This window comes from Hibiscus syriacus, unplaced genomic scaffold (genome assembly GCF_006381635.1).
Source record: "Hibiscus syriacus cultivar Baekdansim isolate YM2019G1 unplaced genomic scaffold, ASM638163v2 tig00006753_pilon, whole genome shotgun sequence".
NCBI lineage: Eukaryota > Viridiplantae > Streptophyta > Magnoliopsida > Malvales > Malvaceae > Hibiscus > Hibiscus syriacus.
Genome location: NW_024062111.1, coordinates 1,085,864 through 1,105,744, shown reverse-complemented (window position 1 = coordinate 1,105,744; position 19,881 = coordinate 1,085,864). Strand labels below are relative to the sequence as shown.

The window sequence follows — 19,881 nt, the reverse complement described above, 5'->3', positions numbered from 1 at the left end:
TTAACTAACTAACTTCTGCAAACTGACTCTCATAACAGAATGAGAACCTATTACAGAGGCCTCTCAATGAAATCTGATGAAATTCTTCTAATGGTAATTTCTCCCTTTATCATTTTCTATGACTGTTAATTGCCTGCTTTCAATTATTTTACAGATTTACCGGTAATTCCAGAAGGTATTTCTTTTTTGTCAGCTGAGTTGATCATCTCAAGCTCTATCATGGAGCCATCAAAACCATCTTTAGCTTAACAGGTGGCAAGACCTGGAGCCTTAAAACACTATCATTTCAAGACTTCGTCGACATTTTTTATCTGCATCTGTGCACAAAAACTTTAAAGGTGCTTGTGTTTGAAATCTGTATTTATCTGTCGTCTAGAGATTGCGTTGTCTGTCTATCCTCTGACGTACTCCCTGGAGACAACTTGTTTACGTGTGTCATGTCATCTAATCTTAAACCTTGCTATATATTCCACATTCTCAACTCAGAGTCAATAAGTCTTGGTAGATGGATATATTTCCCACTTCCTACGTTACTCGGAATTGGTTAGTTTCCGATATAGGTATTGTCGTTCGAGGATATGAGATATTGTATGTTTAAACGCTCAAGATTTTCTAATTTATGGATCTGAATAATATCTATATTATATCAAATTATTAAAAAAGGTTGAAAGTAACATCTACTTTATGGATCTGAATAAAAGATAAATGTCATGGGTATGAACCGATAACGCCTGAGCTTCAACCAAACATAATAATTTAATATTCTTATCATATAAACCAAATAAGTTAGTGTAACATTAGCGATAATATCTCAAATAATCTTACATCCAAAAAATATCAGTCCTAAAAGTGAAATGAGAAATTTCCATCAAATTTGAGGGGTTGGTGTTCTTTTCCCTAGTTTATTTATAAACATAATTTTAGTACATATGGTTCTTAGCATCACGATTTCAAGTATTAATATACATAAATTGAAACTTCTTAAAATTAATTAAAAATATAAAAGTTAAATTAGTCTGACAAGCTCTGGAACGATAGCTTGGTCTTGACTTAAATATCAAATGGAATTCAATTTTTGTTTTTTAATCAAACTTGTGCAATAATAACACAAGTCTTCCGAGCAAGCACATTTGGTATGTTCCCTCATATTCCCTTAGGTCATGAATTCTAGACCTACTAGGAGCACTCTCTTTTCTTCCCCTAGAATCCCCTCTTCCCCTCCTCTCTAGGTAAAATTAGGATTAGATTTACAATGTACAAAAAAAAGTCTTTCAACTAAAACCATCATATTGAATATTGGTGTATGAGTGTCCACATGACAAATGAATAACAAATTTAAACAGCCAAGATAATGCATTCGATGAAACATCATCAGTATATCATTTACACTATTTTACACAATCAGGTTGGAACTGGAGGATATGTACCAAAGAAAATTCAGGATTTAGGGCATTGCAGCCAATGGTAGCCAAAGCATTATTCAAAGCTTCTAAAGAAAACTATTTGTATTCGATACGTCAGAGGAAGTCATGAGAGAATGCGCGCACCTGTTACCAGCTTCATCCTTCATTCAAATATTCAAGAATGTTATTTACTCCGAAATATGCCAGTTCCTTCCTCTCGGATTGCCATTGCAACCTTAACCCCTCATTATCTTTGAGTTTAGCTCATCTCTTCCGTGTATTTGCACTTGGAAACCTGTTTTAACTCGGATACACTGGACCTACATCCACGAAAGAAATGAAGAACAGGAAACGGAAAACAAAAATCTAACAGTTTATACAACTCATTTCAATCTGCTGATCTAATTATCAGAAAGATGAGATAACAAGGTTTTGAGCAGGAGATGCCAAACAAACACCAACAGTTTGAGGTTATCAATGCTGCAACAGCTGGGGCTCTATTGACTCGTATTCCTTCAAGTTGTTGACTACACTTTGGACTTTGGACTTTCTTCGATAGTTGGTTACTGTGCTCTTCAACGATTTTCATAAATGCGGTCAGCTGCTCTTGATATGCTGCACATAGTCTTTTCTTGTTACGCAGTTCAACAGTTAGTTCTTGAATTTTCTTGTCCTTTTCATCCTTTGGTGTTGCATACGGAAAGAACATCATTTAGAAACACTCAGAAAACAAAATAAAAATGCCTATATAAACAGATCAAAACAATAAAATGTTCCATCTGTTGAATGTATTAGATAAAATAAAAAAGTAAAACCTGACATCGAGATGGAACATTAAACCCCCAAGAAAGCACAAAGGAGGAGTTAGCTTATTTGAATTTTGAATATTTCGAAAATAAATTGGCTCAAATTTTCTTCTCAATATTATAAAACGATGTTACTAAGACTGTGTGAGTGTCAAAATACAAGTATGTTCAATTTTTTCTAAGATTTTTCATTTTCTTGGAGGATCTTTGAAGGATTCTTCAAGAAAAATGGAGTCAGAGTAACATAAAATGAAACTACAACCAAATGGAGTAATTTTTCTACCTATAATTACTTCTGAAATACTCAAATTAACAAGCTTGAATTAGGCTAGCCACATGAACTTGTTTTCATAATTAGGTTAGCCATGTTAAACTACAACCAAAATATATGAAACAGCTTAAAAAATTGATGATTCCCATTTTGACTGCATATTCATATCCAACACCAACCCTCGAGCCAGAGTAACAAAGTTGCTAGGTCCAACCTCTGCCTTCTCATAAACAACATTTTTATTCAATTTGTTTTCATGAAAGAGTAATCACCATCTCGATATCCTCATTTGAGCATTAAAATCGCCATATGGATGTGATGTCTCTAAAATTGCACTATATTTAGACTTTTATAGAGAAATGAACGAAAACAGGCCATTCGAAGTGAGACATCGCGCCTTACAAAGAATAAATAAACCATACAGGTACATTAACCACAAAGCAGATAATACTCTGAAACAAGAGGTAAAAGGAGGGGAGAAAAGTGAACTGACCATTGTTTGACGAGCCTCACGTGGAGAAACTACAAGTGGATGATTATGCTCCTTTACGAATCTCGTTATCACCCATCTTCCGGACTTATTTAACTTAATATGAATCATTGCCTTGCAGCCTTTCCTAGTGCTTGGCCGCGGCTTTCTAACAGGGCCAAATTTACCTCGAATGCTAACACAATATCCCTCCTTATTACATCCAAGTCGGCGAGCAAGAATCCTTCCGTCTCTTTCGGATCGACGACAAGACATCACATGCATGAAAAAGCCTACTTGCCGTGCATATTCATCATAAAATATTTTGGCAGCATCTTCAGACTCAAGCTCCATACCTTCATGAGGTTCTACAATTAAATCTGCATCACATGGGACTGTCCATATCTCACCTCCTGTGAAGCTCTCGATGGCTTCTGCACCCTCGTCCAAATCCACTGCCCCACATAAATATTGACATTACTCATAAACTTTCTTTTTTTTAAAAAAAAGTATATAAAATAAAAATCCATATCCTCTACAAGAGTGAAATGAGAATAATTGCTTATAAATGAAATTATGCAAATACAATTCAAAGGAGAAAATTGAAAAAAAAAACCTTTTAAACAGTTAATAAAGTTCCTACACTAAAAGCCATAAAAAACAGAAGCCTTTTTCCTACTATGTGAAGCCCACAACATGGATCACATTATATCACAAAAATGAAAACTCTAAGGGTGCGTTTGGTTCACGGAATATAAGATTACCAGTGGGAATGTAAGATTACCAAGGAATAGCATTACTGGGAATGTTGTATTTTGTGTTTGGTTGGCTTAGCAGGAATGTAAGATTACCGTGTTTGGTTAAAGGAATAAAAGATTATTGGAATGTATATTTGACCAAATTGTCCTAATTATATATTTGTGTAATATTACAAGTTGGAAAATATTTATATATTTTCTTTAAAAAAATTAAATTCATAATATTTATATATTTTTTACAAAATTAAAAATAAAAAAAAATTTAATGAAATGGTAAAATTTTATTTTAACCCTTGAACTTCATATAAAATTTTAATTATAGATTTTTTTTTTGTAAATCTAAAATAATTTAAGGATAAATTTGTAATTTAACCTTCGTAAAATTTTTATTATTCGATTACAGAATAAATATATTTTTGAAAAAAAATAAAAATTTAAGGGCATTTTAGTCCAAAACGTCGGTAATCCAACAATACCTAAGGAAAGGGAGGTAATGACATTCCCGGTAATATACCCCAAAAAATCCACTATTGGTAATCTTACATTACCGGGAATAGGATTCCCGGGCTAACCAAACGGGGGAATGTGGATTCCATTCCCATGGGAATCCCACATTCCCCCATCCAAACACCCCCTAAGGGACAAAATCCTATATTACTCCAACTCGGATGTGAATGTCAAATACGAATGTGTATGGCATAGGTACGTTCAAAATTTTCTATGCGTTTTCATGTTTTTGAAGGTCATATCCCAGTACGACTGTCCAGAAATGAATCAGATATGAGCGTTAAAGACAGGGTGCTTGGAGAAAAATAAAAAGTCATAGCAACATGGACCAAAGAAACTAACATGAATGCCTTCAGGGGTACACTTCAAGAATTAAAACACAAGACTCAAACTTGAATTTCCAGGTTTGAGCCTCATTGAGTGAAATCAGAAGTTATGTGGTATGGTAGAGTAAACCTGTGAAGTTTGGGCGTGATGAGCTCTTATGATATGGAAAAAACAAAAACATGGTATTATAACAAATAAAATGAACATGATACCAATACAAAAATGTATAAAACTCCTATAGCATGAATTATTGCAAGTTAATTTTTTATGCATATAATACCTTGAAACAATTTATGATATGAAATTAATACGGATATGCGGATTGGCAAGCCATCTCAATCTATACCGAAAAAAAAATGCAAAAATATATTTCTTCTCAAGTCATCTCAAATAATTCATCAAATAAGGTCTAGCAGATACACTTTTATAATATTATTCAATAAACGACAGCTTTCCTGTTAGACCAATCAAACAACTGACATTTTATATTTAAGCTATAAAGAAAAAAAAAAGAAACAACCAAAAGAAATTAACACAGTTAAAATGAAAGCCGTCCTTAAGCAGAATTCACAGTATTTATCATCACTCATCAACTTATATAAAATGTAAAATCAAGAAAAATTAACGAAAGGATCAATGAAACAGAGAAGAAAAAAATGTGGTGGAAAAAAAAAGAAACATTCAAAATAAATCACACCCATCAAAACCAAAGCTATCCTAAAACTAAATTCACTATGTTTATAATCACAGAACCAAAATTAACAAAATAATCAATGAAACCGAGAAGAAAGGGGAAAAAACAGGGGGGAAAACTCAAAATAAATCAAACCCATAAAATCAAAGCTGTTCTAACACTAAATTCAGTGTTATCATCACTCATGAACATATATGGAAAATTAATCAAAATTAATAAAAGATTCAATGAAAAAGAGGGAGGGGGAAAACAGAAACAGCGGGAAATTGAGAGAATTACTTGATTGAGAAGATCGAAGAATGAAAATTTAGTGGTAGATCTTTGTATCAGATGAAGAGAAAGGACGCGACACTCCTTTGTGGGTGCGCTCTAAAGGTAATTTTGGAGAAAGCTTGAGATATAAAAGGGTTTCGATGGTGGAGAGAACCTGTTGATGCCACGTATACACTTTAGAGGCATTTTTCCATTTATTTATTGGTTTAATGGTAGCTGAAAAAAAAAATTGACCATTAGATAATCGGAATTAAAACAGAAGCCATAAAAAAACTAAGGGGCAATATGGATCACATTATATCAAAAAATTTAAAACTCTAAGGGACAAAATCCTATATTACTCCAACTCGGATGTGAATGTCAAATACGAATGTGTGTGGCATAGGTACGTTCAAAATTTTCTATGTTTTTTCATGTTTTTGAAGGTCATATCCCAGTACGACTGTCCAGAAATGAATCAGATATGAGCGTTAAAGACAGGGTGCTTGGAGAAAAATAAAAAGTCATAGCAACATGGACCAAAGAAACTAACATGAATGCCTTCAGGGGGACACTTCAAGAATTAAAACACAAGACTCAAACTTGAATTTCCAGGTTTGAGCCTTAATGAGTGAAATCAGAAGTTATGTGGTATGGTATAGTAAAACTGTGAAGTTTGGGCGTGGCGTGATGAGCTCTTATGATATGGAAAAAACAAAAACATGGTATTATAACAAATAACATGAACATGATACCAATACAAAAATGTATAAAGTTCCTATAACATGAATTATTGCAAGTTAATTTTTTATGAATATAACACCTTGAAACAATTTATGATATGAAATTAATACGGATATGCGGATTGGCAAGCCATCTCAATCTATACCGAAAAGAAAATGCAAAAATATATTTCTTCTCAAGTCATCTCAAATAATTCATCAAATAAGGTCTAGCAGATATAGTTTTATAATATTATTCAATAAACGACAGCTTTCCTGTTAAACCAATCAAACAACTGACATTTTATATTTAAGCTATAAAGAAAAAAAAGAAACAACCAAAAGAAATTAACACAGTTAAAATGAAAGCTGTCCTTAAGCAGAATTCACAGTATTTATCATCACTCGTCAACTTATATAAAATGTAAAATCAAAAAAAAAATTAACGAAAGGATCAATGAAACAGAGAAGAAAAAAATGTGGTGGAAAAAAAAAAGAAACATTCAAAATAAATCACACCCATCAAAACCAAAGCTATCCTAAAACTAAATTCACTATGTTTATAATCACAGAACCAAAATTAACAAAATAATCAATGAAACCGAGAAGAAAGGGGAAAAAACAGGGGGGGAAACTCAAAATAAATCAAACCCATAAAATCAAAGCTGTTCTAACACTAAATTCACAGTGTTATCATCACTCATGAACATATATGGAAAATTAAGCAAAATTAATAAAAGAATCAATGAAAAAGAGGAAGGGGGAAAACAAAAACAGCGGGAAATTGAGAGAATTACTTGATTGAGAAGATCGAAGAAGGAAAATTTAGTGGTAGATCTTTGTATCAGATGTAGAGAAATGACGCGACACTCCTTTGTGGGTGCGCTCTAAAGGTAATTTTGGAGAAAGCTTGAGATATAAAACGATTTCGATGGTGGAGAGAACCTGTTGATGCCACGTATAACTTTAGAGGCATTTTTCCATTTATTTATTGGTTTAATGGTACCTGAACAAAAAATTGACCATTTGACCATCGGAATTTAAAATTGACCTTTCAATGTCAATGTTAGGAGTGAAATGTATTCAATCGGAATCATACAATCCCTGTGATTTGATCTAAAAATAAATTTCGAATAATTCGAATTAAATATCTAATAAAATATTAAATAATCGAATTAGATACAAGTAGATAAAATCTCAATTTTGAATTATCAAAAAAATAATGGACCACTTAACCCTGAATCCAGTAACCTTGTATTTCATGGGATATATTCCCAAATCTCAGCCCGCAATGATAATTGGACCGTTATTTTTCACTTTGAAAGAATCTTCATTTTAAACAATTCCAGCCTACAATCATAACTGTGTTGAATTTATTTGTGGACGTGGATTTAGTGGATTTGAGTCTATTTATTTTGGGTTTATAATAATAATAATAATAATAATAATAATAATAATGCTCGGCTAAAAATGGGTGATTACACAAATCATATCCCGAACTATAAACTAAATAAAACCAAAAAATTTTAGTTAAATTGAAATTTGCTCACCCATAATTACACCAAGTGTTGATGCAATGGTAAGGTACATTGTGCTCTTAAGGAAATGATTGAAGACGATATTATTAGAAAGAACAATCACAAATTTTAAAATAAAGCATACATAAAATATATAAAATATTTTAAAAAATAAATATCATGTCTTGTTTGTTAGAATTAAAGGCTACTTTTGCCCATGTAATAGAATTAATTTATTATTTTCACCCCTATAATACTTTCGCATCAATTTAGCCCTCGAAGTTGTTTAGGGCCATCATCCTAGTCCTTGAAGTTCGTTTTAACTAACATAATTGTTAGTCTTATGCGTCTGTTGATGTCAACAATTTTCACGCCAGCCAATATTATTTAAGTGACTTGATGATGACATGACATTTATTATATAATAATAATAATAATAATTACTAAACACAATGGTTAGAAAAATATTCAAAATTTTAACCTAATCCCTTAATCTCACTTAAATAAATAATAAAATTTTGAAAAAAATTTCTAACTATTGTGTTTAGTAAATATTTTAACATAATCTCTTAATTCATAGATACAGAAGACTAATGATTCTATTAGTCAAAATGGTCAATGGACTTCGATGGCTAAAATGGTGCCCCTAAATAACTTCAAGGGTTAGGATGATGTCCCTAAACAACTTTGAGGACTAACTTGGTGCGAAAATACCATAGAGGTGAAAATGATAAATTTGGTCTACTACAATGACAAAAGTAGCCCTTAAGCCAAAAAAAAGTGTCCAAACTCTGCTCACTTTAGGTGCCTAAAGTATTTTTCACTCAATGTAGATATGTAACATTTTTCTGTTACTATTTTAAGTACCTACTGTCGGAACGATCCTCGAGCTTTTTAGGGCCATGGCAAGGATCAATACAACTTAATCATGGAAAAGGTTGAGTTTTAAAATAAATACATAAATAAACGAATTTGGAGTCACCATCGACCTTTGGGTTAGGTAGATCGAATACCTAAAAATACCTTTTAAAATAATTTTAAGAAAAATAATTTTAAAAGATAAAAAATGATATGTGTTTAACCAGAAACACACTTTGAAAAGGGTTTGGGAGTCGATTACGTGTGGGAAAGAATTAGCACCCCCACAACGCCCAAAATCGGTACCTAAGTGATACGTCATCTAAATATTGAAATTGGCAAATTTGAATAACATTTAAATTATGATCCTTTTTAGAAAAATATAAAGGTTGTTATTTTGCATGAATAATTCTCGAAATACCTTCCTTGTCAGTTAAGGGGCCATTTCCATGGATTCCCCATACAAAATAATATTACCCAAATACATATATTAATTATATAAAAAAATGAACCCATTCGAATATAAAATGTATTAATTTATTCGAATAATTCTTGGAAACACACTCCTTGTCAGTTAATGTGTGATTTTATAAATTCCTCGAGTAAAATAATATTTGAAAATATTACAATTAGTAAGAAATTAACAAAATTGCAAATAATGGATCAAAATAATAAAGACTGTGACTTTAGGGATTAAATATAATATTCAAAAAATAAATACACAATTTTATATACATTAGAAAACATGAAGGACCACAATCACATATTATACACAAATGCATTAAATCAACCATAAATCAGCAATATACATGATGTAATACCCCAAATAGTAGGTCAGCGACTAATTTGAAAGGAATTAAAATTTGGATGTAACACCCCTAACTCGTATATGTCTCGATATACGAGTTCAAGATGTCACATCAAATTGAAAACATTTACTGAACTGAAATTTCCCTAAGAATTTGTTTCCTTTGAAAACACTCTTATTCTAACTTTAAAAATCTATTTTAAAGTATATCTCAACTTATAATTTATTTCTTTGTTACATGAAAATAAAATCATTTGTTAATTAGTAATTTTACTAAATCATGTTTTTCGTAAAATCTTTTAAAAACATAATAATGTAATAAATTCTTGTCATGCATAAATACCGATAAAACTAAAATAAGTAAAATAAACTAAAATAGTTCTATTTTACTATTACAAATTATTTAAAATAAATACGACTAATAGAAACTACTGACATAATTATACATGCCACTATAAGTCAAAAGAAACATCATAGATGTCTTACTGATATTGATGATATGTATGTCTTTCCAAAAAGATTCTCCAATAGCTCCTTACTGATCGTACTTATCCTTATTAGAACTTACGCATGAAAATCATCACGCGCTAAGTATAACTTAGTGAGGCAATAATACTAAAGGTGAAAAGAAATAAATAAAATATTGAAATATATAAAATCATTAAAATAAAATAGACTAATTTTTTTTCAGAACGTTCAAACCATATATCTCATGCTGAACTTTATCATAAACCTGAAAATAATCATCTGATAATTTTCACAAGATCATAATAAATCAGATCAGACAGAATAATCAGTCCATATTCCTTTGTAGCCAGACACTTTTCAGAACTTTCTTATTTCATTTTTATAGTTCAAAGTATATTTTAAGAGAATATAAGGTATGTGAGTCAGACGAGTGTGCGTAATACAGATCTCAGATCATCAGAGTTGGAACAGATAAGCACACACAGTGCTATCACATCAGAAATAACAATATGCACACAAAGTGCATTCAGATCAGAATATATATATTAGTGTACACTCAGGTACACCACAGTATATCAGAATCATAACTGATAATCACTCCACCTCATGGCATGTCAATTGTACATTTGACTCTCCATATAACATACAGTGGGCTTTTTAGTTCATTTCGTAATCATTTGATAAAAATCATATCAGAATTAGAAATATATTTAATTCATATTCGTAAAATGTGACATGGGCATTTCATACCCAAAATCAATCATAAAACTTATTAAAAATATTATGGATATAATTCCATAATCAAAACATAATTCATATCTTTAAAATAAATAAGGTGAGGTTGACTTATCACAAGTTGTCCTCAGTTATAATAATTAAATAAATAAATTGCACTTACATTTGCCTCACTACAGAACTTGTATATAATAATCCTAGTCACGAGCTTTGTCCTTTCCTTTCGAATCGTTCGGATTGCTAGATTTAACGTAGTCTGACAATTTCAAATTATAACACAAAAATTGTTCGAACTACATATTAGTATCGTACTAATATAAGCTCATTTTAACATTTAAAAATATATAAAATAAAATTGATAGCTAAATCGTTATCAACCATACTCATAACTCCATTATAACTTCAAACTTATCGAAACACTTATTCAATTCCATAAATAATTATTCCCAACATGATTCTTCAACTTTTACCAATTATAAAATTAAACCACATATTTTAAATTCTTTCTAGAATTCAACTCAACTTTTCCTTTAATTCATAATGGTCCTTCACCATTATGATAGTTGTACATTAATTACTAAAATTCCAGGACTTGAATAAAATACCCAAATCAATTCTTCAATATTCAAAATATTATAAATTTCAACCCAAACTTTCCTAAACTTTCGATTTTCAACACTTAAACTTATAAATTTATAATTCAACCTCAACTCAATATTTAATTCAAAATTCAGCATACTAATAAATTTTCATGCATTCAATAATTTACTCAAATAATACTTCTTCATTTAAGAACTTGCAAACAAGTCCCCAAAGTTTTGGAACCTTTCAAATTCCACCATCTAACCATTAAAATAAATTCTTTTAAAATTCTTCTCAATATTTCCAATTTATTCAAAATGGTCTCTTGCCATTTAACTTCAATTCCAAGCATCCAAAAATATACTCAACATTTAAACATTACTCTTCATCTTCTAATCCATTTCAACTTAAATTCTAAAATTTCCATATTCAGACAACTTGTACTACCTTTAAAGAATCAGTATTCTGTATTGATATACACACTGGAATTGAATTCCATTTCTTCCATTGAAAATTGTACTCGAATATAAATCTATCCATATAAAGAACTCCTTCTGTGCAATTTATGGTGAATTTTCAAAGTTGATCGACAGAATCTATTTTGTGTAGAATCTGCTGCCCGTTTTTCTGACCTTTCCTCGGTTAAAAATTCATATCTTTTTGTATACACCTTGAAATTAATCCCCGTTTGTTTTAAACAAAATTATATTGATATATTAACATAATATATAAAATCACCTCCAAATATTTTTTATATAATTTCTGGTGAATTTTCAAACTCACTGCCAGATTCAAAATCTAAATTGTTTTCAATAACTTCATCCTTAGGTTCTTCATCAATTCTTACAACCAATTCTTAAAATCACTTAACTCTTCATAACCCCTAAAACACAAGAAATCAACCCCCTTCGTAAACTCAAGATGAACTTGAACATAAACCCTACTGATATTCATGTCAAAACGTAGTGAATTGAACGTACAACATTTTTCCTAACTACACCGAAGTCTAATTCTCAAGAAAATAGCTTCAAAAATCAAAATAAAAATACTTACCTTGTTAGGACTTGAACTTCCGGCCAAATGAAGAAAGAAGCAGATAATGCTCAAGTGTCTTGAATATTCTAATGTTAATTAGCCTTAACACATGACTAAATACCATTAAAATGGATTTTTTTATTCAATTATTAAGAAATTCCATTTTTTCCATTAATGAAACTTAAAAATTACCAATTGCCATTATCATCTTTTCCAGCAAAATATTCCTTGGTCAAAGATGAATCAACTTGACTTTGACTTTAGAAATTGGCCATGCAATTTTCAAAAATTGCATTTTAGTCACTAAAATTCCACTGTTTCGGACAAATTTTAAAAATTGCACTGTTTGAGCAAAATTTCTCTGATCTAAAATATGAAAATAATACTTCCAACAATTTCCTAACATCCATCAAATTTTCGTAAATTTCCGATTCGATCCGAATATTCGATTTCAATACTGAACTTTACTACTTTATAGCTTTTAACAGAAATCATGTACCAAAAATCTGATTCCCACTAAAATCTCTGTTTTAATCCAAACTTTTCATTTACAGGCTAAAATATGTAACTTTTAAATATTAAAATTTCAGTCCCTAAACTTTTCAAAGTTTATAAATTTAGCCATTAAACTTTCAAAACTTATATTTTTGTCACTGGTCAAAATTTTGAGGTATTATATTGGAGGACTAAATTGAATAAAAGGTAAAGTATAAGAAATGACTCAAGTAAGACCAATGTGTAAGAGATAGAATAATGAAAGGGCATTTTGGTCTATTTAAGTAAAATGAATTTAAATCCCATTTAAGTTCTAGGGATTTAAATAAAAAAAAGGGAAAAGTAAGTCAAAGAAGCTATTTTTCTTCTTCTTCCTTCTTTCCCGTAGGTGTTGTTATCCTCTATAGCTCTAAAGGTAAACTTTAATTATTTGATTTTCCTTTCGATTATGGATAGTTCTTGTAACCTTAAGTGATATATATGCTTAAGGAAGGATTAAATGGGGTTAAAACTATGAAATAAATGAAATATGGTAGATTTTAGAAATGAATTTTGAAATGATATGTTAGTATATTGGTTTTTATTGATGGTTACTGGTAGATTTGACTTGTCAAAGAGGTAAATAAGAGAATAGAAGCATTAGATAGGATTAAGAACATATTAACAAAAGTGGTTTGATTCTTAGAATTAAATGTTCTTGAAAGATTTTAGAGGTTTTAAGAGGCTAAATGAAGGAAAGTTAGTATGGATAAGTAGAGACGAGTTAAATGGCATTGTTGGGTGTAAATATAAAGAAATTTGACCCTATTTGGCTAAAAATCAGGTCAAAAATTGGAAAATTTGGGCAAGGGTATCAATATTGATTTAACAGTACCGATACTATAGGCTAAAATGAGATGAATTAACTGAGTAGTAGCCATACTGATTCAATCAGTATCAATACCATGATAAGGGTATCAATAATAAGCAACATCGAATCAAAAACCTGTATCGATACCGTAAAGGGGTATCGATACCATAGTATGGTAGTATCGATACCATGGTAAGAGAATCGATACTAGGCAACATCGAACCTAAAATCAATATCGATACCAGAAAAGGGTATTGATACCATAATATAGAAGTATAGGTACTAGGGTAGTAGTATCGATACTATAGAGCCAAAAATTTTAAAATAGGTTGATATTGTTATAGAAAGTTAATGATATATCCTTTTGAGTATTGTTTAAGTTCAATGGTTAAAGAAAAAAAATACTAACTTTAGGTATGGTGCTTGTTTTAATGGATGCTTGAGTAGATCAGAACCAAACTTCCGAGACAAGCAAAACTAAGGGCAAATGCAAAGTACCGTAGTAATCAGCCTTACGTTTTGGATACTTAGAGAGGAAAGTCAGGTGAGTACATTTAATTATGTATGTATATGTTACGGTAGGCATAGTTGTATGATCTATTAATGGAAGTATGGTGATTACCAAATGACACTAAGAGTGCAAAAATTGTAAGATATTCATGCTAAGTGTATGAATTTCTGTATGGGCACTTTGTGTGGAAAAATAAGGAAATTCATACTAAGTGTATGAATTTCCGTATGGGCACTATATGTGCGAACTAAGAAATTCTTACCAAGTGTATGAATGTTCGTATTGAAAAATATATGTGAAATTGTCAGAAGTTTATAATAGAAAGGTGAATTATCGTAATTGTAGTGAATGAGTAATCCATGTAAATTATAGAAAATTTTGGTATTACTACATTGGAATTATGATTATAAATCACAGAATGTATAATGATTGAAAGGGGTTAAGTGATATTATGAATGATTACTATAGAGGAGACTGCTCTAAAGTAAAAGATTAATATGCCTAACTGTGCTTATGACAGAAAGGTGTCATTTATGCCAGTTAGATGAAAGGCTAAGTGTCTTTGAGGCCTAACTGTGCTTATGATAGAAAGGTGTCATTTATGCCAGTTAGATGAAAGGCTAAGTGCCTTTGAGGCCTAACTGTGAAATTGGTAGAAAGGTGGCAATTATGCAAGTTAGATGAACGGTTAAATACTGATGAGTAAAAGAATAATGGCCTAACTGTGCAATTAGTAGAAAGGTGCCAATTATAATAGTTAGATGAACGATTAAATACCATTGAGTAAAAGAATAATGGCCTAACTATGAAATTGGAAGAAAAGTGCCAATTATGCCAGTTAGATGAATGGTTAAATACATTTAAGTAAAAGAATAATGGCCTAACTGTTCAATTGGTAGAAAGGTGCCAATTATGTCAGTTAGATGAACGGTTAATTACCGTTGAGTAAAAGAATAATGGCCTAACTGTGCAATTGGTATAAAGGTGTCAATTATGCCAGTTAGATGAACGGTTAAATACCGTTGAGTAAAAGAATAATGGCCTAACTGTGCAATTAGTAGAAATGTGTCAATTATGCCAGTTAGAGGAATTGCTAAATACCGTTGAGTAAAAGAATAATGGCATAACTGTGCAATTGGTAGAAAGGTGCCAATTATGCCAGTTAGACAAAAGGTTAAACACTGTTGAATAAAAGAATAATGGATTAGCTGTGCATTTGATAGAAAATTGTCAAATATGCAAGTTAAATGAAAAGCTAAATACTCTGGGGAAGAAGAATAAATAAATTGAAATGTGATATGAATGACATATAAGTGATATGAAGGGATGATATATATATAAGGTACAACAATGCCTAACTAGTATGAGGGGATGTTATAAAGAAAAGCATAAACAGAACATAATGGGCATGAAAGGATACCCAAATGAAAATATAAAAAGGTGTATTAATAGTACTTAAGGTGTTGCCTTAATGAGTACAAAAGATACATGATCAATTAGCACCTCGGTGCAATACATGTATAATACTTTCACATTTTAAGTATACAGGGCAAATAAAGAATAAAAAGGGAAAGATATACAAAAGGATAAGTATGATGGTATGAAAGAATTTTGGTTGAACTGAGAATGGTTCAACTGGTCCTTATAAATGACGAAATTAAATTCCTTATTCAATATTTATAAGATACTATTATATAATTGTAATATCATTGCAGTATTATGTCTCACTAAGTAATTACTTAATGTGTGTTTATTTCACGCATATGTAAAGGCAAGGATTAGCTGCATAAGGAGTGTAGCTATTGCAACAGATTTCATCAATTAAATGTTGACTCACCAGTAACATTATGACAATCATATACATTTTGAGAACTTAGTTGGCATGTAATTAAACTATAGTGAATATTTTGTAATGTACTAAAGTGAATGTTTTAGTATATTGTCCTAATAAATATCATGTTTTGTAGTTGATCAAAATGAAACAAATTTTTATGGGTTTTTCAATGACAAAAAGTTTTATAATGTGATGTAACCTTTGTAGCTTATGTACAGAAAGCTATATAGGATATGGTTGTTACATTTATTGGTATCAAAGCTACAAGTTTAGCCGATTCTCAGCCAAAACTGAGTTCAATTGAAATTAGAGAAAGGGTATTACATGCCATTAAGATTGTCAAGGTTACTAATATGGTGTCATTAAAGTGTAATTGATGACACTCCTTACTAACTGAAATGTTATTACTATGTATATTCTAAAAGATATCATAATCCTCTAACTCGCGTACAGCGGGGGAACAAGAGATGGGAGAAGGGACTGATAGCGAAAGTTACAAAGCTAATAGTGAGCAACCGGTTCCCTTTGAAAATGCTAGTGCATCTGCACATCAAAGGATATTGGTACCTGAGTATGGAGTTTTTATGCAAGTTCTCAACGCTATGTTGACTCGTTTTCAACCTCCCCCTACTCGTCTAATACCTAGAATATTGATCCCAAGGGAGCTGAAGAGTTTGGGAGCTCCAGAGTTTCGAGGAGATGAATGTGAGAGTCCTATGGAGGTTGACATGTGGTTAAATGATGTGATATTAATGCTTGAAAGCCTGCAATGCTCAGATCAAGAAAAGTTGGGAGGCGCTGTATCTTTACTTAGAGGATTAACTCAAGTATGGTGGCCCAACACTACGATGTATGCACCACCGGAGCAAGTCACTTGGCAATTCTTCCTGAAAGAATTTAAGAACAAGTATGTAGGTGAACAGTTCAAACAGGCAATGCTATTAAAGTTTCTAAATTTGAAATAAGGTGATCGAGAAGTACACGAGTACGAGGCTGAGTATAATAAGTTGATTCATTTTGCTATGGAGGTAGTTCCAAATGATAAGGCCCGACGTGATTCGTTTATTGAGGGGTTGAGGCCAAAATTAAAAGAAATGATGTTGGCTTTGAGTTTTCCTAACTTGCAAGAAGTTATTAATCGAGCCAAATATATCGAGAGAGTATAAGAGGAGACATTAGCAGTGGAACATAGTTTATAGATAGTGAAAAGGGTTGGATCGCCTTCAATTCCCCATTATGTTAAGAGAGGCAAGGGATCAAGATCGAGAGATTTAGACAAAGAGGGTTCTGCAGCAATTTCATAGAAAACAAAACAGTCTCAGTCGGTTACTGCTAGCTCAGGTAGAGCAGTTGGAGAAAGAATAGTATGTCAGACATGTGTAAGAGTGCACCGGGGAATATGCAGAATTCTTAGTAGAGCTTGTTTCCAATGTGGTGAAACCGGTCCCTTTGCCCGAAATTGTCCAAAGAGATATGGGGACAATTTAATGTAATCTGAAAGATCTGTGGCAACCTCTAATAGAAATAGAGGAAGTGGAAGATCAAGGGGACGAGATGAATCATTGCAGCGACTAGAGACTCAGGGACTCGCCAGAATCTATAATGTTACGATCATTGAGGATTTGGATGATCCGAAAATTGTAAAAGGTATTTTTCATCTTTTGATAAACCTGTATTGGTATTAGTTGACCATTGACCATTGATCTATGCATCTATATATTAGTATAAGGTTGGCTAGAGCTAGATGAATTTCTGTAGAACCAATTTTGAGTAAAAGGATAGCTGTAAACCTTAATAGGTCATGGTAAAAGTATGAATAGAAAGGTAGTAGACAATTAATAAAGATTCCAGGGACTATGTTTTGAGTGAATCTTATGGAATTGCAAATTGATGAGTTAATATTATTGCTTAAAGTGACATTGATAATGATTGTGAAGAGAATGATGTTTGGGTAATGTAATAGATACTCAAATAAGAAAAGTATGATTGTCTGATAATTTAATCAAATTGGGAAAATTAGAGATGTCTTTTTAGATCAATATCTTGGGTTACCTCTAGATCGAGAGATGAAATTCAAGGTAGTTGGTTATTATAGTATTGAACATGTTTCTATGATTTAGTATCACAAAATCAAGAGGAATTATCTACGTGTGATTTAGAGTCGGCAGTAGTATAGTTGCCTTAAAAGATTTGACGTCATTATTGGTATAGTGAGTGGTACTATAGTGGTGCTAATCACATGAGCCTTAATTAATTGTGGAATTGAAGAGAGGGAACATAAGATAGAAAAGATATTCAGAACCTCTAAAGGTGTATGAGGTGATCATTGATTATATTACAAACGAAAGACGAAAAAAATTTGGATAAGAATGTTATAAGTAAAGACGAAAAAAATTTGGATAAGAATGTTATAAGTAGAAAGTGAAGAAATTAAGGACTTTTGGGAGGTCAGGTTCGACAGATAATTGTAGTATTGTGGTAAACACATAAAGTTTTTAAAATTCGAGGATGAATTTTCTTAAGGGGGAGAATTGTAATACCCCAAATAGTAGGTCAGTGACTAATTTGAAAGGAATTAAAAATTTAGAGGACTAAATTGAATAAAAGATAAAGTATAAGAAATGACTTAAGTAAGACCAATGTGTAAGAGATAGAATAATGAAAGGGCATTTTGGTCCTTTTAAGTAAAATGAATTTAAATCCCATTTAAATTCTAGGGATTTAAATAAAAAGGGGAAAATAAGTCAAATAAGTTATTTTTCTTCTTCTTCCTTCTTTCCCGTGGGTGTTGCTATCCTCCATAGCTCTAAAGGTAAACTTTAATTATTTGATTTTCCTTTCGATTATGGGTAGTTCTTGTAACCTTAAGTGATATATAAGCTTAAGGAATGATTAAATGAGGTTAAAACTATGAAATGAATGAAATATGGTAGATTTTAGAAAATGGGTTTTTGAAATGATATGTTAGTATATTGGTTTTATTGATGATTACTGGTAGATTTGACTTGTCAAAGAGGTAAATGAGAGAATATAACCATTAGATAGGATTAAGAACATATTAACAAAAGTGGTTTGATTCTTAGAATTAAAAGTTCTTGAAAGATTTTAGAGGTGTTAAGAGGCTATATGAAGGAAAGTTAGTATGGATAAGTAGAGAAGTGTTAAATGGCATTGTGTTGAAAACATTTTGATGTTTTGATATAACAAATTAAGTATAAATGAATTTTAAGATTTTACAAATTATTTTCTAAGTATATTCGATTTAATTACTCGAATATCAAATTATTACTCCAAGTCTTCAAGATCAATTTCAAACCGTACTAAATGTGTAAAATTGTGTTTTATACTTAATATATTTTTGAAACAATTTTCACAAAGTATTTTGAACAAAAATCAAGCCCAAAATCATTTTTCAACGTGATGCACCAATCCATGCATCGATGCACCATGGAATAAATTGAACATCGAATGCATTTCATGCATCGATGCACATATCATGCATCGATGCACTCAGGGTTTTATGAAAACATCGAATGCATTTGATGCATCGATGCACCAGCCATGCATCGATGCACTCATGCTATTTTGAAATATTGAATGCATTAAGGGTCCAACAGTCAAAATATTTGAATTTTACACTTGATGCACCGATGCACCTTGGGTATGCATCGATGCACAGACGCTCCCAACTAATTTAATTAATTGTTTTCACACTTAAACGACTCTATTGACTCCACTAATCATCCCCAACGTTCAGAATCATTTGAAGGAGTATTTAAACAAGCTTAGAAGCCATTGATCAAAAACAAGAAAACACAAGAAACAAGAATCAAGAGAGAATCAAAGAGAAAGCATCAAACCTCAAGTTTGAGCATTTCAAGCCTATTTTTCATTCAATATTCATTTTGCTTTCAAGAACACTACTTGTACTCAATTGTATTCATTTTTGAGTGTTCTTTTCTTTGTTCTAGAATTGTGC

The 19,881-nt window shown here is 31.3% G+C and overlaps 1 pseudogene; it reads right to left on the bottom strand.

The window, feature by feature from the left end:
• Positions 1-1,387: 1,387 nt before the first annotated feature.
• On the bottom strand, positions 1,388-7,079 carry LOC120201053 (annotated as a pseudogene).
• Between the last annotated feature and the right edge of the window lie 12,802 nt (positions 7,080-19,881).